This window comes from Prenolepis imparis, unplaced genomic scaffold (assembly GCF_030444845.1).
Source record: "Prenolepis imparis isolate NDT839.2.m4 unplaced genomic scaffold, iyPreImpa1.0 SCAF_14, whole genome shotgun sequence".
Lineage (NCBI taxonomy): Eukaryota > Metazoa > Arthropoda > Insecta > Hymenoptera > Formicidae > Prenolepis > Prenolepis imparis.
The window spans coordinates 1,200,083-1,227,061 of NW_028141172.1; the positions used below are offsets into that span (position 1 = coordinate 1,200,083).

Here is a 26,979-nt window from a genome sequence, read left to right on the forward strand (position 1 = left end):
AGAGAGAGCGATGGATTGACGTATAACATACTCGAAACGCGGAAACAAGGCCGATAGTTGACAGAATTTTCTTTCTTTTCCTCAAGATGATAAAATGCTGAGTAGATGAAAAAGAATCATCGACACGAAAAAAGAATCGAGATATTTATAAACTTTATTTCCTGACATACGTGTATATGTGAGTATTGAGTATATATAACGAAACAGATATTAATTATAATTTATATATTCCGTGCTTTTAGCCCACTTGTTTGTATCTACAGATCATCGATGCTCAACAAGATGGCCACAACGTCATCGTCACCGTTCTTACCCGGATTCCTGCGGGAATTTCATCCCTGATCTACGGAGGGGATGGATGTGGCTGGGTGGTTCGGGGACGCGGGCGCGTCAATTGATGTCGTGCCGTAGGTACCAGGGGCGTCGGCCGCCACATTGTTTCAGCACAATGTTCACCCCCGGCCCTCGACGTCGCTCGGCTCCTCCGTGTTCCCCTCCCGGTTACCGGGGGATTTCTGAAGGACACCCTCCGCGCGCCTAGTCTCGTTATTTTAATCATCCCCCATTTTATGCCCGCAACACCCCGGTATCGCGGCCCCTTCGCGGTGTCTTCCCGCGATCGCGATCGTTAATAGCTTTTTGTCGAATCGGGGGAAATCCGACGAATTGGGAATAATTTTACATCGTAAAATATTCATCGTTTGTTTTGGTTTTTTATATTAACTGTATTCTGTAAATTTTGTTCGTAGAATGAACTAATGATATTTTAATATTTAAAGCTTGTTTTTAATGCCTAAAACAAAATGTAACTGATACTTCAATGACATCGTCATCCATCGATCCGAATTTTCCGAGAATGATTTCAGGAGCGGGATAAACACGACGTTCTCTCTCTCTAGCGTTCGTCTTCCATTTCTCTCCCGGAACGTCTCATTATACTCGCGGAAACGAATGGATCTCATTACGATTATGAGGGGAAGGGGGAGAGATCGTCCCCGTCGACGCGGAGTGTACGACGAAGCGACGTAACTGACGTTATTTTTTTTTCGTCCTCGAAAGCCGGCCCTACGGTCGGAAAGGGAGGAGGGGGAGAGAATAATTTAAAAGCTGAATTGAATTTTTCGTCCTCGGAGTCCTTCGTTCGGGCATTGGAAGGCGGACAATGGCTCAATGGCGATGTATCAAGGAAAGTCGACTCGCGGGAGAGGCCGGCATTGTATCGGCCTTCTATCCACCCCCTCTTTCTTCTCCATCCCCCGCGAGAGCGCGAGCGCGCGGTCCTATATCGTCGCGAAAAAATATATACTAGAAGAGAGAAAGAAAAATAGAGGAAGAAAGAGAGAGAGAGAGAAAAAAAGCTGTAGAAGCTCCCTCGAACTCCGGAAATACTACGAGCAACCATGAGCGGTTACGAGCCGGTTTCGTAACACAGAGATTCACACATCGCCGATTGATTATAGATAATTCTTGTTCTTGAACGTGTCTCTTTGTATAAATAGTATTGTAGTTTCTCGCACAATTTTAAAAATAATTTTTAAATAACTTAATTTGATTTTTATCTTTAAATTAAATTTAATATAAGATTTTTAATTTATAATTATAACAATAATTTAATAACTATAAATTTTTTGACAATTTGATAATGATATAAATTACTCTCGTATCGTAATAAAATATCTCTAGATTTATTCAATTAACGTTTTCGTTAATGAATCATGCGTCATCTCGAATATCAGGGTGGTACGCATCCTTTCTACGGTCCTGCTAGTACATATATTCAAAGTTTCTCCGTGGCACGGACACTTACCGGTGTAGGTAACAGTGTACAACGCATTTCGAACACGTGTGTACTCGGCACACACCAGTGCATACGTGGAAGGGGGAGCAGTGTATGTGTTCGTCAGGATCGACGTGGGAGGACATTACCATATCGCTAGGTCGCCCATTGTCGAGATCCGGCGTAGGATTTGCATTGGATTCGCATTCGGCCACGAAAGTGGATCGCCGTACTTTGTTCTACGAAGATGGATGACGGAGGCTTTCTCTCTTTCCTGTGTCCGGTGCGCGGAAGGGTCGAGGGTTTCGCTTCTCGCGAAAGAAGGTCGAGGGAGGGCAGAGGGGGTTGCCGCCCCGATGAGCGAGATTTAGTCGAGGCATTTCGTCGGACGGTTACTTTGAGAGATCGGGACAGGACAGATAACGCTATCGTAAATTCTCTAATTTTATCAATTGCATTCAAATTGTAGATGCATATTTCATATCGATAAAAAAATAATAATTTTTATTGATACCAGAGAGGAATGCAATGAGATAGTGAAATCAATTTAAAGAATGATAAACATCGATTAATTCTAATAACAGTTTAATTAATATTTTATATAGATCTTTTTATCAAATTTAATTTTTATTAAATTTGTCAACCCCCCTTAATAGAATAACGATTGAACAAGTAGCTAGAGTTTCTTCAAACTTTTCAATCTACTTTTAGTTTCTACCGTCTTTATCAGTCTCGCCGCACTTGTGCCCCGAATTTAATTAACGAAGCGGCGCGTTTCGATTTTAGGATCGCGCATTCTCGCGGGACAATGGAAGGGAAAAAATTACAGAAGCGTGACGTTCCGTCCGATTTGAGACCAGCCGTCTCTTACCCTTTCCGGAATCCTTTTTACCCGCGTTTGTACTCCACCCCTTTCCACCCCAAACGTCTCTCTTCCTCTCTCTCTCTCTCTCTCTCCCCCTCGATCTCTCTCGCCCGGCATCATCGTTCTCTCGCGCTGGCGCGAGGAGGCGAGAAATCCGGCCACGGAAAGGTACAAAGGGTGGAGACAAAGGGAAGCGCCGCCCTCGAGATACTAGAACAATGGAGACCGAACAATGGGCAGCTGCTGGAAATTCAACTGACGATGAAAAGCCGCCCTCTTCGAACGAACTACTTTCCAACGTGCGCGTTTCATCGAATTCTCTTCCGTTCCTCTCGTTAAACTAATTACCTCGGAATTAACAAACGCCTCCAGATGGTGTAACTAACGAAAGATATTCCTTGAAGAAGGCGAAGGTGATTATTCCGTTTATTGTTTTTCAATCTAAAGAAATATTTCACATTATCTGATTCTTTCTAGTAAAAGAAAGCTCAATATATACAAGCTCGACTGATACGTGATATAATAAATTCAATGTATGTGAGATAATTCTAATATTTTCTTATTAATTGTATAAATAAAGTATCAAAGATTTAAAGCGAAATGCAAGAGTAAAGAGAAATAATATTCAGCAAACGAGATTCAAGAATTCGATATTGATTCTAAAAGTCAGAAAATATAATAATTTTGAAGAGACTAAATATTCGAATCATTTAAAGGTCGAAAAGAATTTAAAAAGCTTGAAATATAATTTGTAAAGCTGTGAAGGTGAAAAAGAGAGAAAGAATTCAGACAGTCATGTCCTATATATACATATATTGAAAAAGATTTAACAATGGAAGGATGCTGTTTAAAGGTTTATGAAGATTTATAGATTTGACAGCTGATTGATCTCGCAAGATATAAAGTCAAACAATCGAGAGAGGGAGAGAGAAAGAGCAGAGAATTTCTTGCTCTCTTCATCACACGGAAGTCCGAGCAGAAATTCGATGCCGATCGGAGATCGTCACAAATCGACGCCATCGACGGAAGGTGAGCAACAATGAAGCGAAGGATGAAGACGAGGATAAGGACGAGGACAAGCCCGAAGGGCGAAACGCCCATGACGTCGGGGGTACAATGGACGATGTTCGCCGTACGGGCGCGCTTGTACAAATGCAAAAGCGGGCCGAACACGTGAAATCGATTTCGAGCAAATAATCGGATACTTGGTTCAGGGGCGAACGAGACGGTGTCGCCGTCGCAGAAGGGGGAAGGGGAATGGCGGCGTAAAGGGGATGAAGGAAAAGGAACGCAATGCGCGGGAAGGGAGATGAGGAGGCGGGGGTGAGGAGGAGCGTAGTCGCATAATTCAGAATCGACAAAGCGGCAGATTATGGAAATAGAGTCCCTGAGTCGGAGGCTTCTCTCTCTCCCCCTTTCACTCCCTCAGTTCTCTCTTCTCTTTCTCTCTCTTTCCTTCTCGCTTTCTCCCTTTCTCTCTGAGGGTTAGCGCAGCGTTACCATAGCGACCATTGTGGCACTCTCTCTTCCACCTCCATCGTCATTCCACCTCCTCCTCTTTCTCTTCTGCGCTGCACTCCCTCCCCTTTCCACATCGCTCCGGGTTCCACCACCCTCCGCGTAGGCGAACAGCTTCGACATCGCCTCCTGTGCGACTCGCAACCCCCTGCTTTCTCCACCTTCCCTTCCTTCTCCTCCTACGTGTTATCCGTTGCTCGCGTCTCCACAGCCACCACCTATATATCCCCCTTTCCCGCTCTTCCCTTCCTACACTCAACAGCAAACCCCGGTGCGTACCTCATCTATCTAACGACTTGTTGTTAATGTTGTATCAACTCAACCCTGCAAACAGGCTCTGCGTCTGTAACTCGGCGGAATGGTTGCTGGCGCTTTTTGCTAGTATATATGTGTGTGTGTGTGTGTATGCAAGTGTGCGTGTATATGTACGTATGTCCGACGACTTCATCCGCGGGTATGTATGAGTGCCGGAGCGAGAATATACATGTACCTGCCGTACGAACGACGGGGATTGCGGGTGAGGGGTATAACGCGCGGAGAGAGCACGCGTGCACGCGCGCGTGACGCGTTCTCTGCCAGATTATGTGTTGTACGCGTTGTTACTATTGTCGCGAAACTGCCGGTACTTTAACGGCTTCGTCGAATCATATTTGACATATTTTTTGTCATTCACCAAGAATCGAGTAAAGAGTCGTTTGTCGGATTTATTAGTCCTAGTTATTTATCGTGCCATCTTTCGTTTACCTTCGCACACCTTGGACTTTGAGAGGATTCAGTCTTGCATTGTATATGCTTGATTAAAAAAACAAAAAAAAATTGCGTGAGAAACTAGAAAAAACTGTACAAGTTTGAAAATATTTCCAATACGTCATGTGTTAAAAAAATTTTAAGAGTAGAGTCGCGCAGACATATGAGGCGTGTTATATCGATTAAATCGCTTCAAGCGACGACGATCCGTCACGTGGCCCGTCCGCCGATGATAAAGGCCGAATCTGCATGATTCTGCGTTCCGCGGGGATTAGTTCCAGAAAATCGGCGTCGAAAAAAAGGTCACGGTACGTCAGCGTAATTAATGATCCCGGCCGGTTGTTTCAGTCCCCGACCGAGGAAAAATGGCTCTTCGGGGTCGCTTCTTGCTCGCGTTTGCGCGTTCCCCGGAAAAACATCGTTTACCAGCGTGAATCGGCAACGGCGACACGTGGATCGAGACCATCCTATCCGGACTCGCTTAATGCGTGTACAAAGAAAGATCGATCATTCGCTTCTACATCATTCAATATGAAAAACTCGACAAAAAGTATATATGTTTCATTTTAGATTTATAATTAATTTTTTTGTTCATATATGTTTTCCATGATTATGCAATATTCTTGAATATATATCTTTTTAATAATCTGTAACAATATTAATTGGCTCATGTGAGAGATGTATATTGGAGCAAGACGCTGAGGATTTCAGAATCTAAGCGTGGGATTTTTGTGCTATATTCCACGATATCCCGAATCCAATAGTTAAAATTTAAAAAATTAAAGAGCTTTATGACACTTTATTAATAAGAGATCTCTAATCTCCATCTACCTACTTTATCTTTCTAATGGATATATCGCGCGAGTGGCGAATGCAATTCATCCCGCAATGTTCTCTCAAACACGGGCGGTGACGACAACAAACACGAGTTCAGTTCTCGCGAGCAACAACAAGCCCTTGCGAGATGCGCTCGCGACAATGCGACACAGTTAGCGTACAACGTCCTATGCACAACGTGGGGAGAGGGATGCAAATGTCGGTGTGCCTACATTATATAATGACACGGAATGGATTAATCCTACCGGGCGACGCGACGCGACGCGATGGCAACACGGTCCGGGATAATAGATATGCTTTTTCTTTGTTTCGCGTGCTCGTAATGGCCGCGTCTCGCAAGAAAACGCGGAATACCGCGAGCATTATGCAGGTCCGCCGAGAATAAAGTCGGGTGAATGGCTTTCTCTCTCTCTCTTTCTCTTTTTTATCCTCGAGTTTGTTTCTCTCTCTTATCCCCTTTCTCCATCTCGCGAGACCCACACATCGGCCGCTTTTCAGACTTTTTCCCTACCGGATGCAGAAACGCGGCGCGCGATCGGAGACAGAGGTTCATGAAGATCCGAGCGTGTCCCGCTTACAATACCGGCTGCGAAAGGCGCTGCTCTTCAAGGAAGAAACTCCTCGGGCATCGCACATTATTGTATCACGAACATTTGCTCTCGTATATTTCCTGGTTAAGAGAAGAAACCGCGGCGGAAGAAATGCAAAAGGTGAGAAGGATTCTTAGTTAGTAGGGCAGCGTGAGATCACATTTTCAAATAATTCTTATGATTATTCCGTGAGATATCGCATTCTCCCTGAATATTTTCGACGTACAAATTACGAAAGAATAAATAAGCGAAATCTTGTTCTTCGAATAGTAAAAAAATTCCATCACTTATGACATTTGCATTTCGTTGCTTCGCGAGAAAAAATTAAGTCGAGCTAACAAGTTCACAGCAAAGTCTCATATACGTGCGAGATAAATGGCGCAAAGGTCGCGAGTCCTCACAAGAGGCATAGAATCGAGGTGGTGCGCCGCAATCGAAAAGATCTCTCTCTTCTCGAGCCCTGGGAGGGTCTTCTTAACGACCGTATCAATTCGCATTTTCTCCCATTCACGCGCGATCCTAATCCCCCGACTCGGCGGCGTTACGCGTCTTGTGTATCGGCCGTTTTGCCGAGACACTTTTATGCTTATCGCCGATACCTACGTAGGGCATAAATCGTGCCCTCCCAGGGTCGTCTCGCCTCGCGCGCGACGCATAGCAACTTCGGGAAATGCGTCAACGATTTACGCCATGCGCGTGCGTCTTCTCCGTATTATTTAAGGAATAGTGGTTTTATTCGAGAATGCGTGCGGGGGTTTGGAATAAATGAATATTCATAAATATAGATACTAAAATTTATATCATATCAACGAGTCTCCATGTCATAATTAGAAAATGGTTTAAACTTTTTTATGTAAAACAGTGAAAATTGTAGCTTAATAAACAAAGTAATGCTATTATTTTAAAAATATATATATCTACAGATATATTATAGATCTGAAAACTATCAAAGTGCCGAGAGACAGATAAATGTCGTTACGTGTAATCGACTCCGAAAGCAAAACTATTTCAATGGGGTTACTTTACTACTTTTTGCGATAATTTCGAGACTCGTGGAATTCCTCGGGCGCGTCGACAGGGTGAATGGTAACCGGTTGTGTGCCAAGTCACGGAGATGGCAAGCCCCGAGAGAGTCGCTCCGCGGTTAACTCGCGGAAATGATCCGGAAGATCAGAACGCTCTCTCTCCCTCCCTCGCTCTCGAGCGAGAGCTCGTTTGCGATCGGGACTTCTCTCGGTCGTTATGCCGAAGAAGCACCAAAGTTTCCGCTTTCGACAAGCGCTCTCGAGGACCAAAGTGGAGAATCGAGACGTCGCCGTCATTGAGGGGATACAGCGGGGCAAATGGAACGTTTTGTCGCAAAAATCGCGTCGTAAAACCAACCGAGAGAAGAGCACGGCCGCTAGCTTCCTATAACTTTCACGAGATCTGATAAGTGCGTTTACTACAGAGCCATAATCGAGAAACTGTATCGAATAGTCGGACGAGATCTTGGCCGAGAGCCTCAATCTTAAGCTTCTCGAATAACGTTCGCTGAAAAATTATCATTTCCGCTGTACAATATTGCTCTTCAATTATTTTTATTAAATCAATTAAGGAAGTTATACCATACAACGTATATTGTTTAAGTTTGTACGGGAAAATTAAATACAAGCTGGTATATGCAAAGGAGATGATTGATAATTGCGATTCTCCCTGGTTGCTCTCGCTGCTCGACAAGGGGGATTAGGCTACACACGTGCCAGTTTTCGACGGGCGCGTTTAAACGCGGAAAATATGTAAATCCGCCATTTATAAAGCCATACATCAAGCTCAACGCTATACTCCACTCGTGGAAAAGGAAGGAAGGAAGGACGATAATGCGACCTGCCTCGCGTTTACGAGAACACACCGAGTGCACCTGCACACAGTGTTCAGTCTCCTAAACATTATTTAGTTAGGACTTTAGACACACTCAGATACTGTATTGCAATTATGTGATTCTAACATAAGCGTATAATTTCTTTTCATGTCACGAATTTTTATTTCTTTCCTCCGTGCTTTTTAAATTCATTATTATGTATCGGGTACGATAGAAATTTTTCGTCGCAGCGAATAACGAAAGCTATTTTCGAGAGAGATCCGACAATATGTAATAAATAACACGATCGTTTTAAAACATACCCATGCCATATAGGAGAGCTGTATTAGAAATCAAACTTGGATTTAAATTTTCCTTATTCATCCTTTCAATATCCCGTGTTCATGAGCTGATTGCTGACTGCGTTGCGTATCGAACGGCGACAAAATCGCCGTGGAAACCCACGCGATCGAACGAAATAAAAAAAAGGGGGAAAAAAAAGAAAAAAAAAAAAAGAACCGACGTCACGATATATTCCGACGAATTCAAATGCCGCTATATTACTCGAGCCAGTACCCAGTACTTGCACGCGTGTTACGTTACACGCCCACGGTCGTGCTACAAGCGAGACACGTCGCGGATTTCCGTGCGGGCGAGCTCGCATGCGAGTACAAAACACCTTGCATAGGGTCGCAAAAAGGGATGGGCGGGGGTGGCGACGAGGGGGAGAGGGGGGAAGGGAGACAGACTGGCTTCGAATCTGCATGCCAAAACCATTTCTCTTGATCGGCGGCGGCGGCCTCTCCGCCTTTAGTTAGACGCATTCAGGCGAGTATCGCGCGCAGGGACGCAGCTTATCGCGCGCTCGCTCCAGAATAATTCGATTAAGAGTGAATTTTCCAGGCGACCGACCGGCCGCAAGAATAGAATCCGACGAGAAAATAAAACTCTCTCCCCGCGAATCGCGATACGCGACAAACAGATGTCTATTTAGTGCGGGAAATCTTGGGGGATATGCGAAAAAAGCTTTGCACAAATATAAAATTTCACGTATACGTGAGAATAAAGTAAGATCAAATCAATCGATATCATACATATAAAAAGAATCCAAAAAATACATATTATATATACAAATAATATATTTAAATTATAATTAGGCACTTTCAAAAGACATCTTGCCATTCGATTCTTAGAGAGATCCTCACATCTCTTTGAAAAAGGAAAATAAAATCGCATTGCACAGAAAAGGTCAATAAAATTACTATATAGATAGCATACGAAAAAAAGAGATGTCATTCATTTCGGATTAGTCCTGATTTTTTTGTATTCGTCCTATTGACATTCTACGCAAATGGAAGGAATATTCTTGATTCCGGAGATCCTCGGGGACCTCTCTCTCTGTCCTCCCCTCGCAACCTAAAGGCGACACCTTAGATCGGAAAAAAAGCTGCGCTCTTTCGTGGCATTCAGGCAGCATTCGAAGGCAACCGCGTTCCCGGCTCCGCCTTATCGCTGCCTGGCTTTCAATTTATTACCACTTGGCGAATAATTACCGACAAGAGGCGAGCCAAGGGCTCCTCTCTCCCCTTCGAATAACGGCAAGCGTGCGCCTTATTGAGTACAGGGCACAGGCATTCAGTAACGACGAATCGAATCGTCGCGTAGTGCAGGAGAAAGCAGAGAGAGAGAGAGGAAGGGGGGAAGGAAAAGAAAAGAGAGAAAAATGTAATTAGGTGCGCGTTAATAAAAAAGCGACGAGAATGCATCGAATGGCATCTCAGTTTTACGAAAAGGCATCGCGACTGCATCGAGAACAAAAGGAACGAACAAAGACCCACCTCCGTGATTAGAAATCTCCCATTGACTGCGGATCAAAGGGACACTGTTATCAGTGGAATCAAAATGATTTTTTTTTTTTTTTTTTTTTTCCACAAAAATAATGTCAGGCTGTATTATATTTAATGCATTTTAATATATTATTTAAATTATTATAATGAAATGATTTAATGTCTCTCGATCAAAAAGTTCGATAAAATTGGAAATTAAAAAATCATCTTTCTCCGATTACGTTTAATTTATTTAACAACGGGGAAACTAAACCGTTTCGAAAATTGATGAAATTTTATTCTTGCAGATAGATGAATGGTTCAGTCATGATCGCACAAAGGTCGGGACATTTAGCGTCACGTAAAAGTGGGCCTTTAAGCAGCGAGAAATTAATTCTTCTTTCTTGGTCGAGGCGCGCGCTCGCATTTTCAAAGGAGGTCTTTCGCCGACTCGGGAATCTGTGAATTTTCTTTAAAGCACGCGAAAAGTCGAGCAACCTTCGTTCGACGCGGCGAAAAAGCCAGGGAAAGAAAAGAAATGGGGGATAAGGGAGGGAAGAGAGGAGAAAAGGGGGAGAAAGGAGAAAGGAAAGGGGAATTGCGCGAGTCGAGGAAAACGGAGAGAAGGAATTCTCGGCGTCCCGGAAAAATGTGCATTGTGTACACGCACGAGGGCAACTACTCTCTTCCCTCCCCTTCTTTTCCCCTTGCCGTTCCTTGTCCTATCCCTATTTTTTCCGTTTCGAGAGGAGACGGAGGAGGAGGAACGAAAAAAAGAGAGGAGAGAGAGAGAAGGGGAGGACAAAATTCCGAATTTTCGCGGACGTTTCGTCGTGAAAGGATCGCGGAGTCGGTTGCTCGCTCGCGTTTCTCGATGAAAGGATTTTTCAGCGGAATCCTACATAATAGACCGAGATTCTCGTATTCGTAAATAACGCGTTTACGTTAAATAAATCGCCAGAAAATTTAAGTCCCAAATTTAAAAATGAACGAAATTTTCTCCGACACAATAGATATATGTTTCAAGTTTCGTCTATTTCTTTTTTTTTCTCATCTATGAATTCTTTCTTCAATTTAAAACAGATTACAATATTTCAACAATAATGTCGAGAGATATCGACAGCTTCTAAATTATAGATACGCGAATAAATATTAGAAAATATAGAAAATTTGATTGAAAAAAGCCTCTAAATCTCTCTTTTTCTCTCTGAAAGAAAAATGCTAAATTACATCAATAAATTATAACTTTGTTATAATATCTGCTTTATGAAACTGCGTTGTTGTCAACAGCTTTTCATAGTGAATGGTTATTCTATTTCCAACACGATAAATTATCCTGAGAGAAATAATTCTTCAGAGAGAGGGAGAGAGGGAGAGAAAGGGGACGGAAACTGACAGAAAATGGGGGGGGGGGAGAGAAATAATTACACACACTAGTATTAATAATAACAATGCAGAGACAACGGGCGCATCGCGATAGATAAATTCTCCCTGAATGTAACACGCGTTTCGAATGCAACGCCCGCGCGAGCTTAACCAGATCATCATCCTCGCGAAACGCGTAATGCACCCGCGTGCATTACGCACGTACAATGGGAGATATGCACATGTGTAAACGCGACAAATAAATTTCCGACGAGCGCAGACGATGAGCGCTCTCGGGATCCACGAGCGAATTTAACGCGAGGCGTCACCGTCCCATAATGTTGCGATACGGTTGCGACACGTGTTATATCAGTTGACCACATACATATGTATATATACACACGCATGTGCGTGTGCGTGAGCTAGAGCGCGCGAATTTATACCGTATATGCACATGCATCCACGTATACACGCTGCACAATTGTCGACAATCGCACGTGCGCGCCGGCAATTTACAAGCTATACGCACGCTGTAATCGCTCGTATAAACAATTTAATTACGTATATATGCGTCCGAGATAACACGCCTCTCAATAAACGGCATTACAACATGGCGGACTCGGTCGGCCGTCCGCGTCGTGTAATCATGTGTGCAAACAATAAAATTGGATATCTCTCCCCGCGTATATACATATGTATGTGTATGTATGGCGTTGCGAGTTTTAAATAGGCGTATCTTTAAATACGCACGGTATTTGTGTGTGTAAATAGCGTGAACGCGCGTGCCGCGTCTATCTCTTATTACTATACGATAAATCGGGATGCTTCGTTACCGGAAACCGGAAATACAAGTCTTTCATTCTAAACTTGGAAATATATTTCGACAATTTTTTTGTTCGTAATTGGTTTCCGCTGCCGACTGGTTTATTGGCAAGAGAGTCGTGTATTCTCCTAATTAAAGAAGGAAGACAAAGATCGCGCGAGGGCAGTTAGAAATGAAGAGAGAGAAAGAGGGACGGGTTTCCACTGGGTTGCATCTCCTAATCCACGTTTTTATCGGACGATTCGCTCGCCACCGGCGACACCGTGCACAATGTGCCTCCTTAATTCTCCGCTTTCGTGGCCGTGCCCGGAATCCCATAAATCGCCCAAAAATTCCCACCGGAGAGCACCCGCCCCGTCCGTGGACGTAAATTACCGGCTTATTTCCGCGGCCCGGCGCGTCATTCGGATAAATAAAAATATTTATACCGAGGCCGCATGCACTCGGACACTAAATTAAACTCCAGTGTCCGGTGGTGTCCCCCGATCTCAACTCCCTCCCTCTCTCTCTCTCTCTCTCTCTTTCTCCCCTGGGGCGATGAGCAGGGCAAAAGGTGATTATGCACGCCCTCGTCGAATACGAGCTCGATTAACTCTTTATTTGTTGGTGTATTTTAAAGTCGAGTGTGTGCTCGTGTGTAATGTAAATTAATGAGTTTGGTTTTATTGTTAGAGTGTGTTACACCATTATATATCCACGTTTCTATCTGCATCTTATGTAGATTTGAAAGAGAATGCGTTCTTAAATATATTATAATATGTTTGCTGAAAAATCTTTTTACATTTTATTATATCTATTAAAAAATGTAAATAAAATAAAGAACAGCTTGAGAGTAGCAAATAAAACGAATGCACGTGCAATATATTGGTACTCATAAATTTAACAATTCGCGAAACTCTTAATGAATTAAAATTCACATATCATATTTATGACTGAAGAATACAAACGTGTCCCAAATCGCTTATAAATAATGACGCAAGATATAATCGGTTCTGTCCTAGACTGGACTTTCTTCGGTGAAAGCAAAATGAAAAAAGTGGAATACAAACGATCAAATAAAAAAATTGTGAAAAAGATTTGATATTGGCTGTGTTAATACTCGTGGATATTTTTAAAGATCGAAAGTCATTATCCACCATCAAGTTTTACTCACAATTTGCGAGAGAAAAAATATAATTGAAGTCAAATTGTCGTCTGAAAATTTAACCATGATGAAGTATTGAATAAATAGACAAAAATTCAAGTTTTAATAAAGGGAGTCAAAATCAATTACGAAACACATAATATTTCTAATAAGACTTTTACTATATAATGAATATAACATTATATTATATATTATTATATTAATAAGACATATTGTGGGAAAGAGAAAGATAAATGGGCACGAAAACATGAGATTAACAAAGCATATAAAACTACAAGCCCAAATAGACACTAAAGTTATTAAATTTAAATCTTGTCAAGTATATCAAGTATATAATCGGTAAATAAGAAGAATTGAGTAATTCCTTGTCACTTTGTGCAGATTAAGGCTATAGGCATCAATTTATGGCAATGCGAAATTTCATTTTAATTTAAATAAATTATCAAATTGAAGGTGTTTCTTTTACCGTGTTGAGCAAGCAGAATATAATCCGACAGTCTCGACTTGAAATCGCCTTGGCCGAATATATATAAAATCGTCGATTAACGGTAAGTTTCGCTGATAGCGATTCGCGGCAAAATCGCGGAGGATATTAGTCCCGCCGGTAGCCACTTTTGGCAACCATATGCCATGCGCTCTTTTCGGTAGCCCGGGTGTTCATTATCAAGAAGAAAGGCGGGAATAAAAGGAGGACGAGAGAGAAGAGAAGAGACGCGCCTTCATCGCTTCCTTCTGTCTCGATAGCCGGGTGCGATACGCGCGTATCGTTTGTAGTCGTATCGACCACCTGGGAACGATCGAAAGAGATCGAACAATCATAGCGCACAGTCACGATTGCCTCGAAAGAGCGGCCGAGAACGGAGAAAATGAGAAAATTGAACGCGCGCGAGGAACAGGGAGAGGAAAGAATGGTCTTGTTGTTATTATTATCGCGAGTGAGGCCCACAAAACGGGCCGCTTCCATTCGCCGTCGAAGAAACGGAACTTCGGCGGATCGATCGACTGTTGTTTAAACGATACTCTCTTGATTATAAGACCGCCGTTCGGTTCCGCCGAAATTGGCGGCGCGGGACCACCTATTACGATCGCGGAACTAATCACACCACCGGATGGAATTTTTGACGAAACGTTTTACAGTTGCATTCATCGAGTGACTTTACAATCAATTCATAATAGATATGTAGCAGCTAAGATTTTTATATTAACTGTGTATTCTTCTTGACGTTTTTCGAGTGTCATGAATTTTTATGGATCAATGAATCACAATGTAATTTTTTACGGGATCAGAAAGATTAATTATTATTAATAGGAAAAGAGATTGCTACAATTGGCATTAGTTCTTTTCATAATTTTTTAAAACAATATTTAATACAAACCGCGTTTTTTCACAATGTATTAAAAAATAATCTTAAAATTATTTAACGTTTTAAAAAGAATATTTTCACTATAAATGAATTGAAAAAAATCGTACAAATTTAATTTTAGATATATTACATGTGATTAAAATTTCTAACAATTTTTATTGTAAAAGCTATATTATTATTTTTCGCACTTGTAAAATTTAATTCACACACACACGTCTCTTATTTCATATAAATGCAACAATTATTATGGAACAATTTTCGTTATATTCGTTCAGGAAAGGTTTCAGTTTATCGATCACACTCGATTGTTTATCGCAGGATTTGTCTGTCAATGTTTCTTTCGGGAAAAGGGTTGACTCAGAAAAAAGGAAATAATATTTCGTCTAGCGCCCCTTCCGGATCGTCTCTCTCTTTACCTCCCTTTTTTCGCATTCAGAGTATAAGGGAGTAAGGGGAGAAGAGGAGGAAATCCGGGGCAATGAATGAGAAAAAAGAAACTCAATCGATCGCGACGGGTCGAAGGAACTCCCGATGTGTCATTGATCGAAATGGAATCATCGGCGTGCATTTTCTTCGGCAACAATGCGAGCGTCGATCGTTCAAAGAAGGGCTCGAAAAGCGCAGGTAATACCCGTCGTTTGTTTCCTTTTCGTGTTTCCATCATCGGAAGTGACTGACGAACGATTTCCAGGGCTAATGTCGGTTGCCTCTAACCACGATTTCTTATTTAACTAAATAAATTGAAACTTCGTCATGAGACATTAACAAATATAATTATCACTAAAATAACAAGTAAAATCTTTAGAGTATAGTTAAGCAATTTATATTTAAAGTGAGCCTCGCAAACTGTAAAAATTAAATATTCTATTCTAAATTTTTCTAAAAAAAGTAAGAGAGACAAAATTATAATATTTAGAGTTATTTTTGTCAATTTTATAGCAATAATGTATTTTTTTTTAAGAGGGAATTATTTCGAAACGCGATAATTTCGAGAGATGCCACGAACACAATCAGATTTTCAAAAAATATCCGACAATAACCGACATTGGCAATAAACGCAGATTTAACGGATATACAGCTATACTAGTAATGTCGATATCGCGCGATGTTGTATAATCGAAAGGATATTATCCCACGTGTGCAGCACAGACACATGCGCACCTTCCCTTTGTCCATCGTTCGCGTTAATCCATAATGCGCGCGCACAATACATCCTTTTCTCCATTTTACGGCTGTCGCAGTCGAATTCGAGAATAGAACGTGTGTCCCCGCACCTTTCTTTCTTTCCCTGTCTCTCACCCTCCCCCGGTATCGAATTAAATCCTACCTGGAAATCGCCCTCGTCGTCGTCGTCGTCCTTCGACGACGCGATCCTTTCGTTCGAAATCGCACGGGCGAATTAGCTGGTAATTGTTGTCCTCGAAAAGAGAGAAAACGAATTACTCCTTTTCGACTACCTGGCGTGGAGAATTTATTCAGGTATACACGGGGCACACACAAGTTGGGAGTCCACGGTGTATCATCTAACTGCCGTCATTTAATACAACGTTAATTCGATATTACGTCGCGCGAATATCGAGAATGAAACGAGAAACCTTGACTAAAAGTAGCTCAAACTTCGCGACCTTGCAATTTCGAAAGTGTCGTTCTCAATAAGTTTGGATGGCAAAACTTTAAAATTTCTCGCATCCGTAATTAAAAAAAAAAATCTTGAAATTTAAGTATATAATCAAGTTTATATAAATCTCGAGTTTATTTAATAAACGTAATTAATTTTTATATTCCTAAAGTTAAGAAAAGTAACAACAGTTATGCTGAAAATTTTATTATTTAATCACTAGCGAACGATTACCAAATTGAGAGAGCACAAAAATAATTTTTTAATAAATCGACGTTAAGCAACGAATCATATTAACAAACCATAAATAGAGATTTTCCCATATTTAAAGCGACGTAAATTTCCGTAATTACGTGCCACGTCAGTCGGCAATTTTTATGCGAAATTATAAACAGAGAAAGAGAGGCAGAGAAAGAGAAAAAGAGAGAGACTCGTCAATTGCTTTGTTGATTGGTACCGCGCGTATGATCGGCAGGTCTTATGAACCTGCGACGTGTGGAGAACGAACACACAAAGTGCAGAGTCGGCATTCAGCGAGAGAAAGGCCGGCGCGCCGCGCGGAGATCTCGCGGCTCTCTCTATCATTGCAGCAAAGCATCCTTCGGGTCGAATTATCGCCCCACGAATTTGATTACGGCTTCTGAAGGTGCCGGGGGCGCGCACGGATGCCGGGTAGAGATGGGTGACGCGGCAACAAGCATTGTAGGTCGTTTAATAACTCTCAGTGGGTGTCTACCGCAGGCCACTGGTGTTATTCGGCCACCTTTTATTCCCGCTGAGGCCTCTCCTCGAGAGAGAGACCTCCCTCCCGCCTGCCCTCGCTTCCCCCAGCGGAATCCGAAAACGGACCGGGCCGACTTCAAAGAGGCCACAATGCGACGGATCACCAGGTACTTTCACGTAAGGTGGCTTAATTGGAACGCGACTGGAGCCCCGTGTAAAGAGAGGTGAGGCTGCTTCGAGCTCGAACGGAGGAAGCGGTCTACTTCGAGTCGATTAATTTGATTTATACGTCCGATAATTCGCGCCGGAGACGTCCAATTGCGAGAGCCGTTATATTTCGTGGAACGTTAACCGATGATAGATAAATGATAATAATTCCTAACAGTTTGTTTTCTAACGTTTAAATCGATATATTACATCACGTTTGTATTAAATTGTATATATTTTTATACAGTCTCTTAAACGGTGAACGTGTGAATCCAAGGGAGTTGTATCGCGACAACTGAAAGAAAAATTGTGTAGTTTAAGCTACACAATTCTATTACAAATTGCCGGCTTGTGTGAACATTGCTCGTGTGAATAAGTTCGCTATAGCTTTTATTCCGTCCCCCTTTCCCCTTTAATGCTACCGTACAAGGTATCCCGCTTGACCGACGAGGCACTTAACGTAGGGCGAGAAAAGGCGAGAAAGAGAGGAAACGGATCGACTAGGACGAGGTCAAAGCGATCCTCGACCAAGTTCGACCGGCGCATATTATATCGAGTCGATGGGGTATGCCGTCGTTTGTCATCCGCCCGGCTCTTACGACGGTGCCGTTCGTATTTTCGTGACGCAAAAAAAAAGGACGCGGCGAGAGAAGAAGATGAAGAAGAAGCGGCTAGACGGAGGAAGAGGACTCCGGTCGCGCATTGTCGCGATTCACAAAGGCCACAAAGGAGGACGTGTGAATCAGCAGTAATGGGGATAATGCAAAACTACGGACGCGCGAGAGCCGCTAGGGAGACACGCGGGGGATACCTGAGGGCTATCGAATCCGGCTAGATAAAGAAAGGGAGGAGGGAGACTATCGTCGGGCAGGATCAAGGATTTTAGCCAGCGTTCCGTAGCTGAAACATTGAGTGTTTTCCTCCGGTTTCGATAATATCCGCAAAGATCGAATGACACATGCGAGATTACAAATCTGAGATAAATCTCGCGTGTCCGTTTTCATAAAGTAGAAATAAACATTGTAATTTTATATTTTACATTTTCTACAATGAATAGTATCGAGAGAAATTATTTTTAATAATAAAATTATAAAGAAAATTTGTTATAAATTATAAATTATACATATAATCAACTGTAAATAGAGTATAATTTTAATCTTCTATAAATATATTTTCTATAATAATTTTCTAATTATAATCTTCTAAATATCGTATAAATTTAATTTATTAAATTTATTAATAAATAAATTTTAATAATTGTTAATATAAATAAAAAAAAAAGAGAATTAATTTTTTAATTTTTAATTTTCCGACTCAAATATAATTTTTATTATTGTCATTATTTTCATTTTAATAAATATTAAACTTGTCATTAGAGCGTCGGAAATCTCGATAGACACGAATGCGCGACCAGAGTCGATTAATTTAGATCGTGCTTGCGAAAGAACGGCGCGTCTTTAAAGGAGGGTCTCGACAGAAGCCCGCCATTATCCCGGATATACCGGAATACGCTGTCTGTAGGTGTAGGGGTTGCGGCCAATCGAAAAGGAGGGTGTCATTGTTACGTGTCGCGCGCGCGAGCAAGCTGCGCTTTTAAAATCGCACAGTCCGAACGAGGGCGAAGGGGGTCAGGGTAAGGGCAGGGGCGCATGAATTGAATAAAGTAACGATCCGCAACGGGCGACCGCGGATCCGCGTTATCTGGATGCCACAGATTGGGGTTGCCTGGACCACCATCCGGGCTGATCTATCAGATAGGGTAAACAGTACAATATGATGGATCTCTCAACAATTAGAGCAGTCGAGAGTTTTGCGCTTCTATTTAAAGAAAAGGAACTGTTCGTCCTATATATGCATATAAAAGATGAGAATCGCTTTCTCGGAAATGGAAAAAATAATGAAAAATTTCGATGAGAGAATGTAATGGTTCCTTGTTTATGGTTACACTATCGGTTATCGAGAGTCGTTCTAAAGAGAGAGAAGGAAGAAATTCTTAATCGCGACAGAGTGACTCATCCCTGAAAGAAATTGTACTTGAGAGGGGACTAAGGAGGAAGGGTCGATGAAAAGCACGTGACCCTCCGATGAGATGGCTTAGCTAATTCAGAACTTCAGTCGCATCACTTTGGAATCGATTTCGAACTTGTATTCGATACGACATTTCCGTCAGAAACTCGGTATTGATGCAACGTGTTCTTCTTTTCGGTAATCGCAATAATATTTTAATTACATATATCTCTCGAATCATTAAAGGCGAATTTTACTTTCTAATTTCTTTATCTCTTTCTTAAATAAACAATTTTTTTAAAGAAAATATTAAAATCTATATTGCATAAATGTAAAATATATATTGCACACACATAAAAACTATAGCTTTTAATATTTTCTTTTCAAAAGTTGTTTATTTAAAAAAGATATATATATTATCTCTTTCTAAAAAAAATACGATATTGACATTATTGTCGTTTTTCCGCGATACTGATTGGCTGTCTCGATTTGCGTTGTATTCATAGCAACGAACAGCTGTCATCGCGAGGATTAGTAATTTGACAGTTTGTCCAAAATTAAATTAAATAAAATAATATTATGTTTTGAATAATATATTATAATACTTTAAACTCGATTAATATTTTTGACAGTTATCAGCTGATTTCTGTCAAAGAGTATTAATCGCGGATAAAGTATTGTAACATATTATATTATTTACAAAATATTATTATTTTAATTATAATAATATGCTGTAAATAATATAATGTTATAATATATACTTTGTCCACGAATAATATTTTTTGACAGAAATCAGCTGATAACTGTCAAAAATATTAATCGAATTTAAAGTATTAAAATATATTATTTAAAACATATTTTATTTAATTTTATTTTGGACAAACTGTCAAACTGCTAACCCTCGCGATGACAGCCTCTCGATGCTATGAATATAATGCACAACGCAAATAGAGGCAGCTAATCAACATTGCGAAAGAGGCAACAATACTTGTGAGAATCGACTTAATATGCCTTTTTTATAGAAAGGGACTAGAACACAAGCGCGCGCTATTCCTCGATTATATGTTAAAAAGAATGATACGGAAATCAACTGATGACTGTTAAAAAATATTAATCGAGTTTAAAGTACTATAACATTTTTATTAAAACATATTATTTTAATTTTTATAACATAATCTTATTTTAAAATTTAACTAGCAAATTAACGCTTTAATCAGCTGATTTTTGTCAAAATTTATCAATAAAGCGTTAATTTGCTAATTAAATTTTAAAATAATAACAGATTATAAAATTTAAAATAGTAATATGTTGTAAATAATATGTTATAATGCCTTATCTGCGATTAATAATTTTTTGATAGAAATCAGCTGATAACTGTCAAAAATATTAATCGAGTTTAAGTAATTATAACATATTATTTAAAACATATTATTATTTTAATTTTTATAACATATTTTTATTTTAAAATTTAATTAACAAATTAACACCTTATTAATATTTTTTGACAGAAATCAGCTGATTAAAGAGTTAATTTGCTAATTAATTTTTAGAATAATAATATGTTATAAAAATTAAAATAATAATATGTTTTAAATAATATGTTATAATTCCTTAAACTCGATTAATATTTTTGACAGTTATCAGCTGATTTCTGTCAAAAAATATTAATCGCAGATAAGGCATTATAACATATTATTTACAACATATTACTATTTTACATTTTATAACATATTATTATTTTAAAATTCAATTAGCAAATGAATGCTTTATTAATATTTTTTGACAGAAATCAGCCGATTAAAGCATTAATTTGCTAATTAATTTTTAAAATAAGAATATGTTATAAAAATTAAAATAATAATATGTTTTAAATAATATGTTATAATTCCTTAAACTCGATTAATATTTTTGACAGTTATCAGCTGATTTCTGTCAAAAAATATTATTCGAGTTTAAAATATTATAACATATTATATTTATAACATTATTTTAATTTTTATAACATATTTTTATTTTAAAATTTAATTAGGAAATTCATGCTTTAATCAGTTGATTTCTGTCAAAAAATATTAATCAAGTTTAAACAAAATATAAAAATATCATTTTTTTAATATAAAATCGCGTAGCGCGCGTTTGTGTTGTTTAGTATATATAAAAAATATAAAAGATAAATATAATTTCTTGATTGATGTGACATGTTATAAAAATTCTTTTATCTCGAATAAAGCTGCTAATCTTTTAGCATCGTATTTTTCGACCTTTCCTGTTACTCCAATTCGTACAATTGTACAGCGCGTTTAAAATCCTCGCAGGAGGAATCACATCGTACGACAACGATCGTATTTCGCCTTCAAGAACGCCCTTAATAACGTCGCACCCCATAGCACTGGGCAACCCTCGCGTTTTTGTCACGAGAAGGAGAACACGGTGGTTTTATCTCACAGAGCGGGGCGATTCTTGTTATAGTGTAAACAGTACAGTAGCGAGCAGCAGCAGCACGATTACGATGAAAAGAAGTTATGGAAAATAGGTCTCGAAAGAACCTATTTGCCTTTATTTAATAATTCATAAAGAGAGGCGAATATATATGAATGTAACAAGTTTTTTTTCATTCTTATGTAAAAATAACACTTCGTTATCTTTATAGAACGAACTATTATTTTCTCCATACGTTATATGTAGGCTGACTTGACACATATCTACTACACATTTTTATATATAAATAATCAAATTTTATAATTCTTAATTAATATTGCTTGTAACTATTATATTTCATAACATTCAGTATTGATATACTAATATATTGATTACGAAAAAAATATTTCGTCTTTTATTTGCAATAAAAGAAGTTTCGATATAAAAAAGCGTTTATATTATTATAATTGATAAAATTATTATTTGGTGCGTAATAATTTTGGAAAGAAATTCGTAAAAATATATATTGCATGTGAAAAAAAAAATCTATAATTTTCTTATTCCATTAATTATTTAGCTAATTTGTACAAGTGCAGTAGATGCATGTATCAACTTTTATACTTCAATATTTTATTCTTGCCACACAATATCAGAAAAAAAGAAACTTGACGGACTTTAAGACAAATATTAGTTCGACGTCGCTAAGTCAACATTGACAGATGACTTTTCGTTATAATAGTCGTGGAACCTCGTCTTAGGTCGAGCGCTACTGCGGAGAATTAAGATATGGGGAGAACACGATCGGAGAAAGCAGAATAAAGGGGGGGGGGGCAAAGGGGGCAAGGAGGATAGAATCGAAGAAACATCGTGGCATCGTGGAATGCAGCTGCACAATGCAGCAGGTCCTCCACCAACACCGGACCGATCCGTGTATTATTACAGCACGCGTATGTGGACCCGATCGAGCCGGACCCAGTGACGCGTATGTGGGACCCCGACTGACTATTCGACCAGGTCGACTTTTCTAGCTCGATCACCCTCGAGCGTTATGGCGCGAACTTGATTTAACGCCGGATTAAGCGGATATTTTATGGACGGCTTAATACATGGATCCGCGGATTTATGAATCACGGATGATCATGATGCCATTACCGTACACCATTTTTAATTCAATGAACGCTATTGTGTTACTGTACAGTGAAGTCAGGACACTGTGCTGTGAGAAACTCCTCGTATACGATTTAACATCTGATTTACAAGAGTTTATTATGTCGATGTTTCTCTCTCTCGAATCTCAGTATGATTAAATAAATTCAAAAAATGTTATATATTTGTTTGCATAGTCAGATTTCAAAAACATAATGTTTTCATTTGAGTATATATTTTACATATAAAGCATAAAAAATGACATTTTTTCTTTTTAGCAAATTTTAATATTAAGTTGAACTTAAATATTTAACTAAAATTCAAAAATATTATATATTTGTTTGCATAGATTTAAGAGAAATATAACGTTTTCATTTAATTTTAGTATATATTCTACATATAAAGCATAAAAGAATGACATATTTCCTTTTAGTAAATTTAACTATTAAGTTGAATTTAGATATTAAACTAAAATAAAAAAAAACTATATATTTGTTTGCATAGATTTAAGAAATATAACGTTTTCATTTAATTTTGGTATATATTCTACATATAAAGTATTAAAAAAATGACATTTTTTATTTTTAGTAAAGTTAAATATTAAGTTGAATTTAAATATTAAACTGATATTTAAAAAATATTATATATTTGTTTGCACAGATTTAAGAAATATAAGGTTTTCATTTAATTTTAGTATATACTCTACATATAAAGCATAAAAAATGACAATTTTCCTTTTTATAAAATTTAAATATTTAAACTGAAAAGTCATTGTTTTCTATACAAAATTGAAATTATTACATTATATGGCAGCTAAATTTATACATTTATTCATAATTTTCTATATGCTGAAAATATGCATTTATGTTTGCAAACCAAATACAAAAGAAAAATAACTATACATACATTTTCATAATTTTTTGCAAATACTTTTACAGATTTATTGTAACGTATAATAAAATATAAAATATATATATCAGATTATAAAAAAAGTAATGGCATCATAATTATCACATATATATTCACATATAATTATCATATTAATTCTTCAGCTACTACGCATTAAAATAGCTTTCAAAATTACAAATTTCACCGCAATTACATCTTTTTATTGTGCAAAATAGGTTTTAATATCGAAATTAGAACAAAATAAAATAAAATTTAAATATAATAAAGTGTTAATAAAATATAAAAGTATTATAAAAGTGAAACAAAATCTCAATCATATATATCCTTTAAAATTGCATTAGCCACTGTCGCAAAACTTTCAATATTAGCTAATTGTAAGTGTTACGATGCAGCTGAAGAATTAAAAATTATAAGATGTATTGCGAAGACTCACTGGTGTTGCAACTGCGTACTAGTATTGTAGTATTGCAGTTGTTGTAGACTAATGTAGACTGTAGAATTGTAGATCCTGAATGTCACCCTATAAAAAAAATATAAAAATCTTAGAAAATGATATATTAAAACGTCACACATGAATATTGGCCATCTTAAACAAATAGAATAATACTTATGATATAAATCATTAAAAATTTAACATGCATGCTCACAATTGTATAGTAAATTCTGCATTTAATATAATATAATTTGAAAAAAAGAGTATATAAAAAACATAATCGCGAGGTCACATTATTCCAATTGAATAAAATGATTAATCACAACCGATATAATAACCGAGTTAAATGAATTTATCCAACCTGTGCGATGTCCCTTCGTCACCCGATATCTGCTCTCCTTCGTCGTGACGTCACACGCACCCATACACACAATACACTCGGATACGAGTCGCGATCGCGGAAAATCGCGACTAATAACAACCGCGTTTACCGAATAACGCGAATACGAGGCACTCGGCACTTTGTACGACACACTTTCGATAGGTTTTCGACGGGTAAAGAACGCGACGACGAAACTCGCCGCTCGACTCGGCCCTCGCGATAAAGGTTACATTCGCTCGGCGCGAAAGATACGGCGACTCGTGCTCGATTACGCGACTCCGATTAACGCGACACGTTACTCGCCACTTTGTGCGGCGTTCTCGACCTATTTCGAGCCGATAAACGCGAAACGGCGGGATATATTCGCGATTCTCACTCGTTCCTTCGTCAAGGACGCACTTGATGCACCAACGGAAAGTTCGAAAGTTTGCAACTTCACACCGAAGCCACCGACGTCACACAAAGGGTCGCCAACCTCGCCCCGCTCATCGACCGCCGTGCGTGATCGAATTTCGCGACAATCCGTCCGAGCACCAATTACCCTACACGTGTATCGCGATATTATCAATTACGTACCGTAAATCCGTGCTCTTAATACGATATATCACTCCGGATCGCGACGAAACGCGTTTGCCAGCCTCGTATCGTACGTTGACGACAAGCAACTTCGCGCACGAAACGCGTGACGTGTATCACCCAAAACCAAAAAGCAAACAAGAGCGTCGTGTCGCGGGTTAGATCGCAATTAGATCGCTGGTTACGATCGAAGTAAGGTCTTTACTTTAAGACTCGAATACGTCGCGAAATTCACTATAATGGTAATGTATTATTCTCGGGGAGTAAAATTTACTTCTCTCTATATGTTTTCGAGAAGAATAGATTTAAGTATTCTCATTAATAAAATATGTATATAGATCGATCCTTTAAGGCGTCTCTGATTGACCAATCGGAACAAAGCTTCTTTTTTCGTTCAGGCTGGTCAATTAAAAGCATTTGTAGTGTCAAACGGAATGTCTATATAATAGATAAATTTTATCGAATTATTTCTTGAGGCTGTATAGATTCTGAGATTTGTTAATACAGACGTAACAATTACAACAATTAATTAATAATATTAATTATTGTAGAATATTGAATTATATTATTCTATTTATATTTTTTAATACAAATTATTATCTTTTTTCTTCTGTTACTTGTATATAATTAAACATGAAATACGATACATCGGATTGTACTACATTATATTTATAAAATATAAGAACATATATATTGTTGACATATACCAGGTGTCCCATTTTAAAGGACCCACACAAATATCTCATTGTCAGAAACACTGCGTTAAATCGAAAAATATTTCCTACAAAAGTTGTAGGGTTTCGAGAGGGACATAACATAGTAATATTCATTTGACCTTGGGCGGCATCTCCAAGGTCAAGTGAAGGTGAGAATTTGAAGGTGAGAAGGTGAATTTTGAAGAAAATAAAAAAATGCTTCAGATAAAAGTTGTTCAAATCAATTAGTAGAAAAAGATGTTATAATAAAAAATATGGGTTTCCATTTAAAAAATTTATTCTCACCTTCACTTGACCTTGGAGACGCCGCCCAAGGTCATATGAATATTACTATGTTATGTCCCCCTCGAAACCCTACAACTTTTGTAGGAAACATTTTTTGATTTAACACAGTGTTTCTGAGATATTTGAGTGGGTCCTTTAAAATGGGACACCCGGTATATTTTATTTAATATATATTGTTTCCATATATTATGCATCTATGCAAATTTGTTAGATATAAGCCCTAATCCGTGTTCTTAAAATCTAGTAATCTAGTAATCTAGTAATCTAGTAATCTAGTAATCTAGTAATCTAGTAATATTTTCATTAAATGTGAATCGGGCATTAAATATGTAACTATATAGTCACATCGTAATTAACGCATTATAATGATATAATACAATCAAGATTACAATCGCGCTGACAGATAGTCTTTTTAATCGCGATATTATATTACGTTCGAAAATATGACATTAATTGTGTGTGATAAAAGTTTCGATTTCATTCGATTCGCCGGCATCGATCAGAATATCGATTTCTTCTTTTCACTAGTGTAGGACCCCTGCAACTTGGCGTCGCGTCGCTCCTCCGCCATTTTCGTAATCGAGCCTCCCACTCCCACGCACGACACGACGGACGATCGGAGCGTCGCGTTAATTAGCATGGGCAGCTATAATTAACGGAATCCCGTAACCGGTATGTATCGCATAAACGGCGGAGCGAGCCGATACATTCTACTTATTAAGACGCATATGCTTGTTCGTCTGAATCGCGATTATTAATTCGACACGTTATCGAAAAGCGTCGCATAGCCTATTATAGTAATTAAGGTGAGCAATTAGCGAGATCGGCATTAGATTCATACAATGTATCATTTAGCGTCGCTGGAT

General features: G+C 38.7%; 2 protein-coding genes across 6 annotated transcripts in view; one reads left to right on the forward strand and one right to left on the reverse strand.

Moving 5' to 3' along the window:
- LOC145945047 (G2/mitotic-specific cyclin-B3-like) overlaps positions 1–25,189 on the reverse strand; it is a 92,917-nt gene extending 67,728 nt beyond the window's left edge. For all 3 annotated transcript variants that reach the window (XR_014426786.1, XM_083053858.1, XM_083053861.1), the window contains exons 1-2: positions 24,516–25,189; positions 24,155–24,241 (exon numbers count right to left, since the gene is read on the reverse strand). The gene's annotated coding sequence lies outside the window, so the exon portion shown is untranslated. The remainder of the gene's footprint in view (positions 1–24,154; positions 24,242–24,515) is intronic.
- Positions 25,190–26,704: 1,515 nt separating this feature from the next.
- The window catches only part of LOC145945031 (uncharacterized), a 147,658-nt gene continuing 147,383 nt past the window's right edge, over positions 26,705–26,979 (forward strand). For 2 of the 3 annotated variants that reach the window (XM_083053814.1, XM_083053816.1), the window contains exon 1: positions 26,705–26,785. The gene's annotated coding sequence lies outside the window, so the exon portion shown is untranslated. The other variant, XM_083053815.1, reaches the window with a different exon arrangement.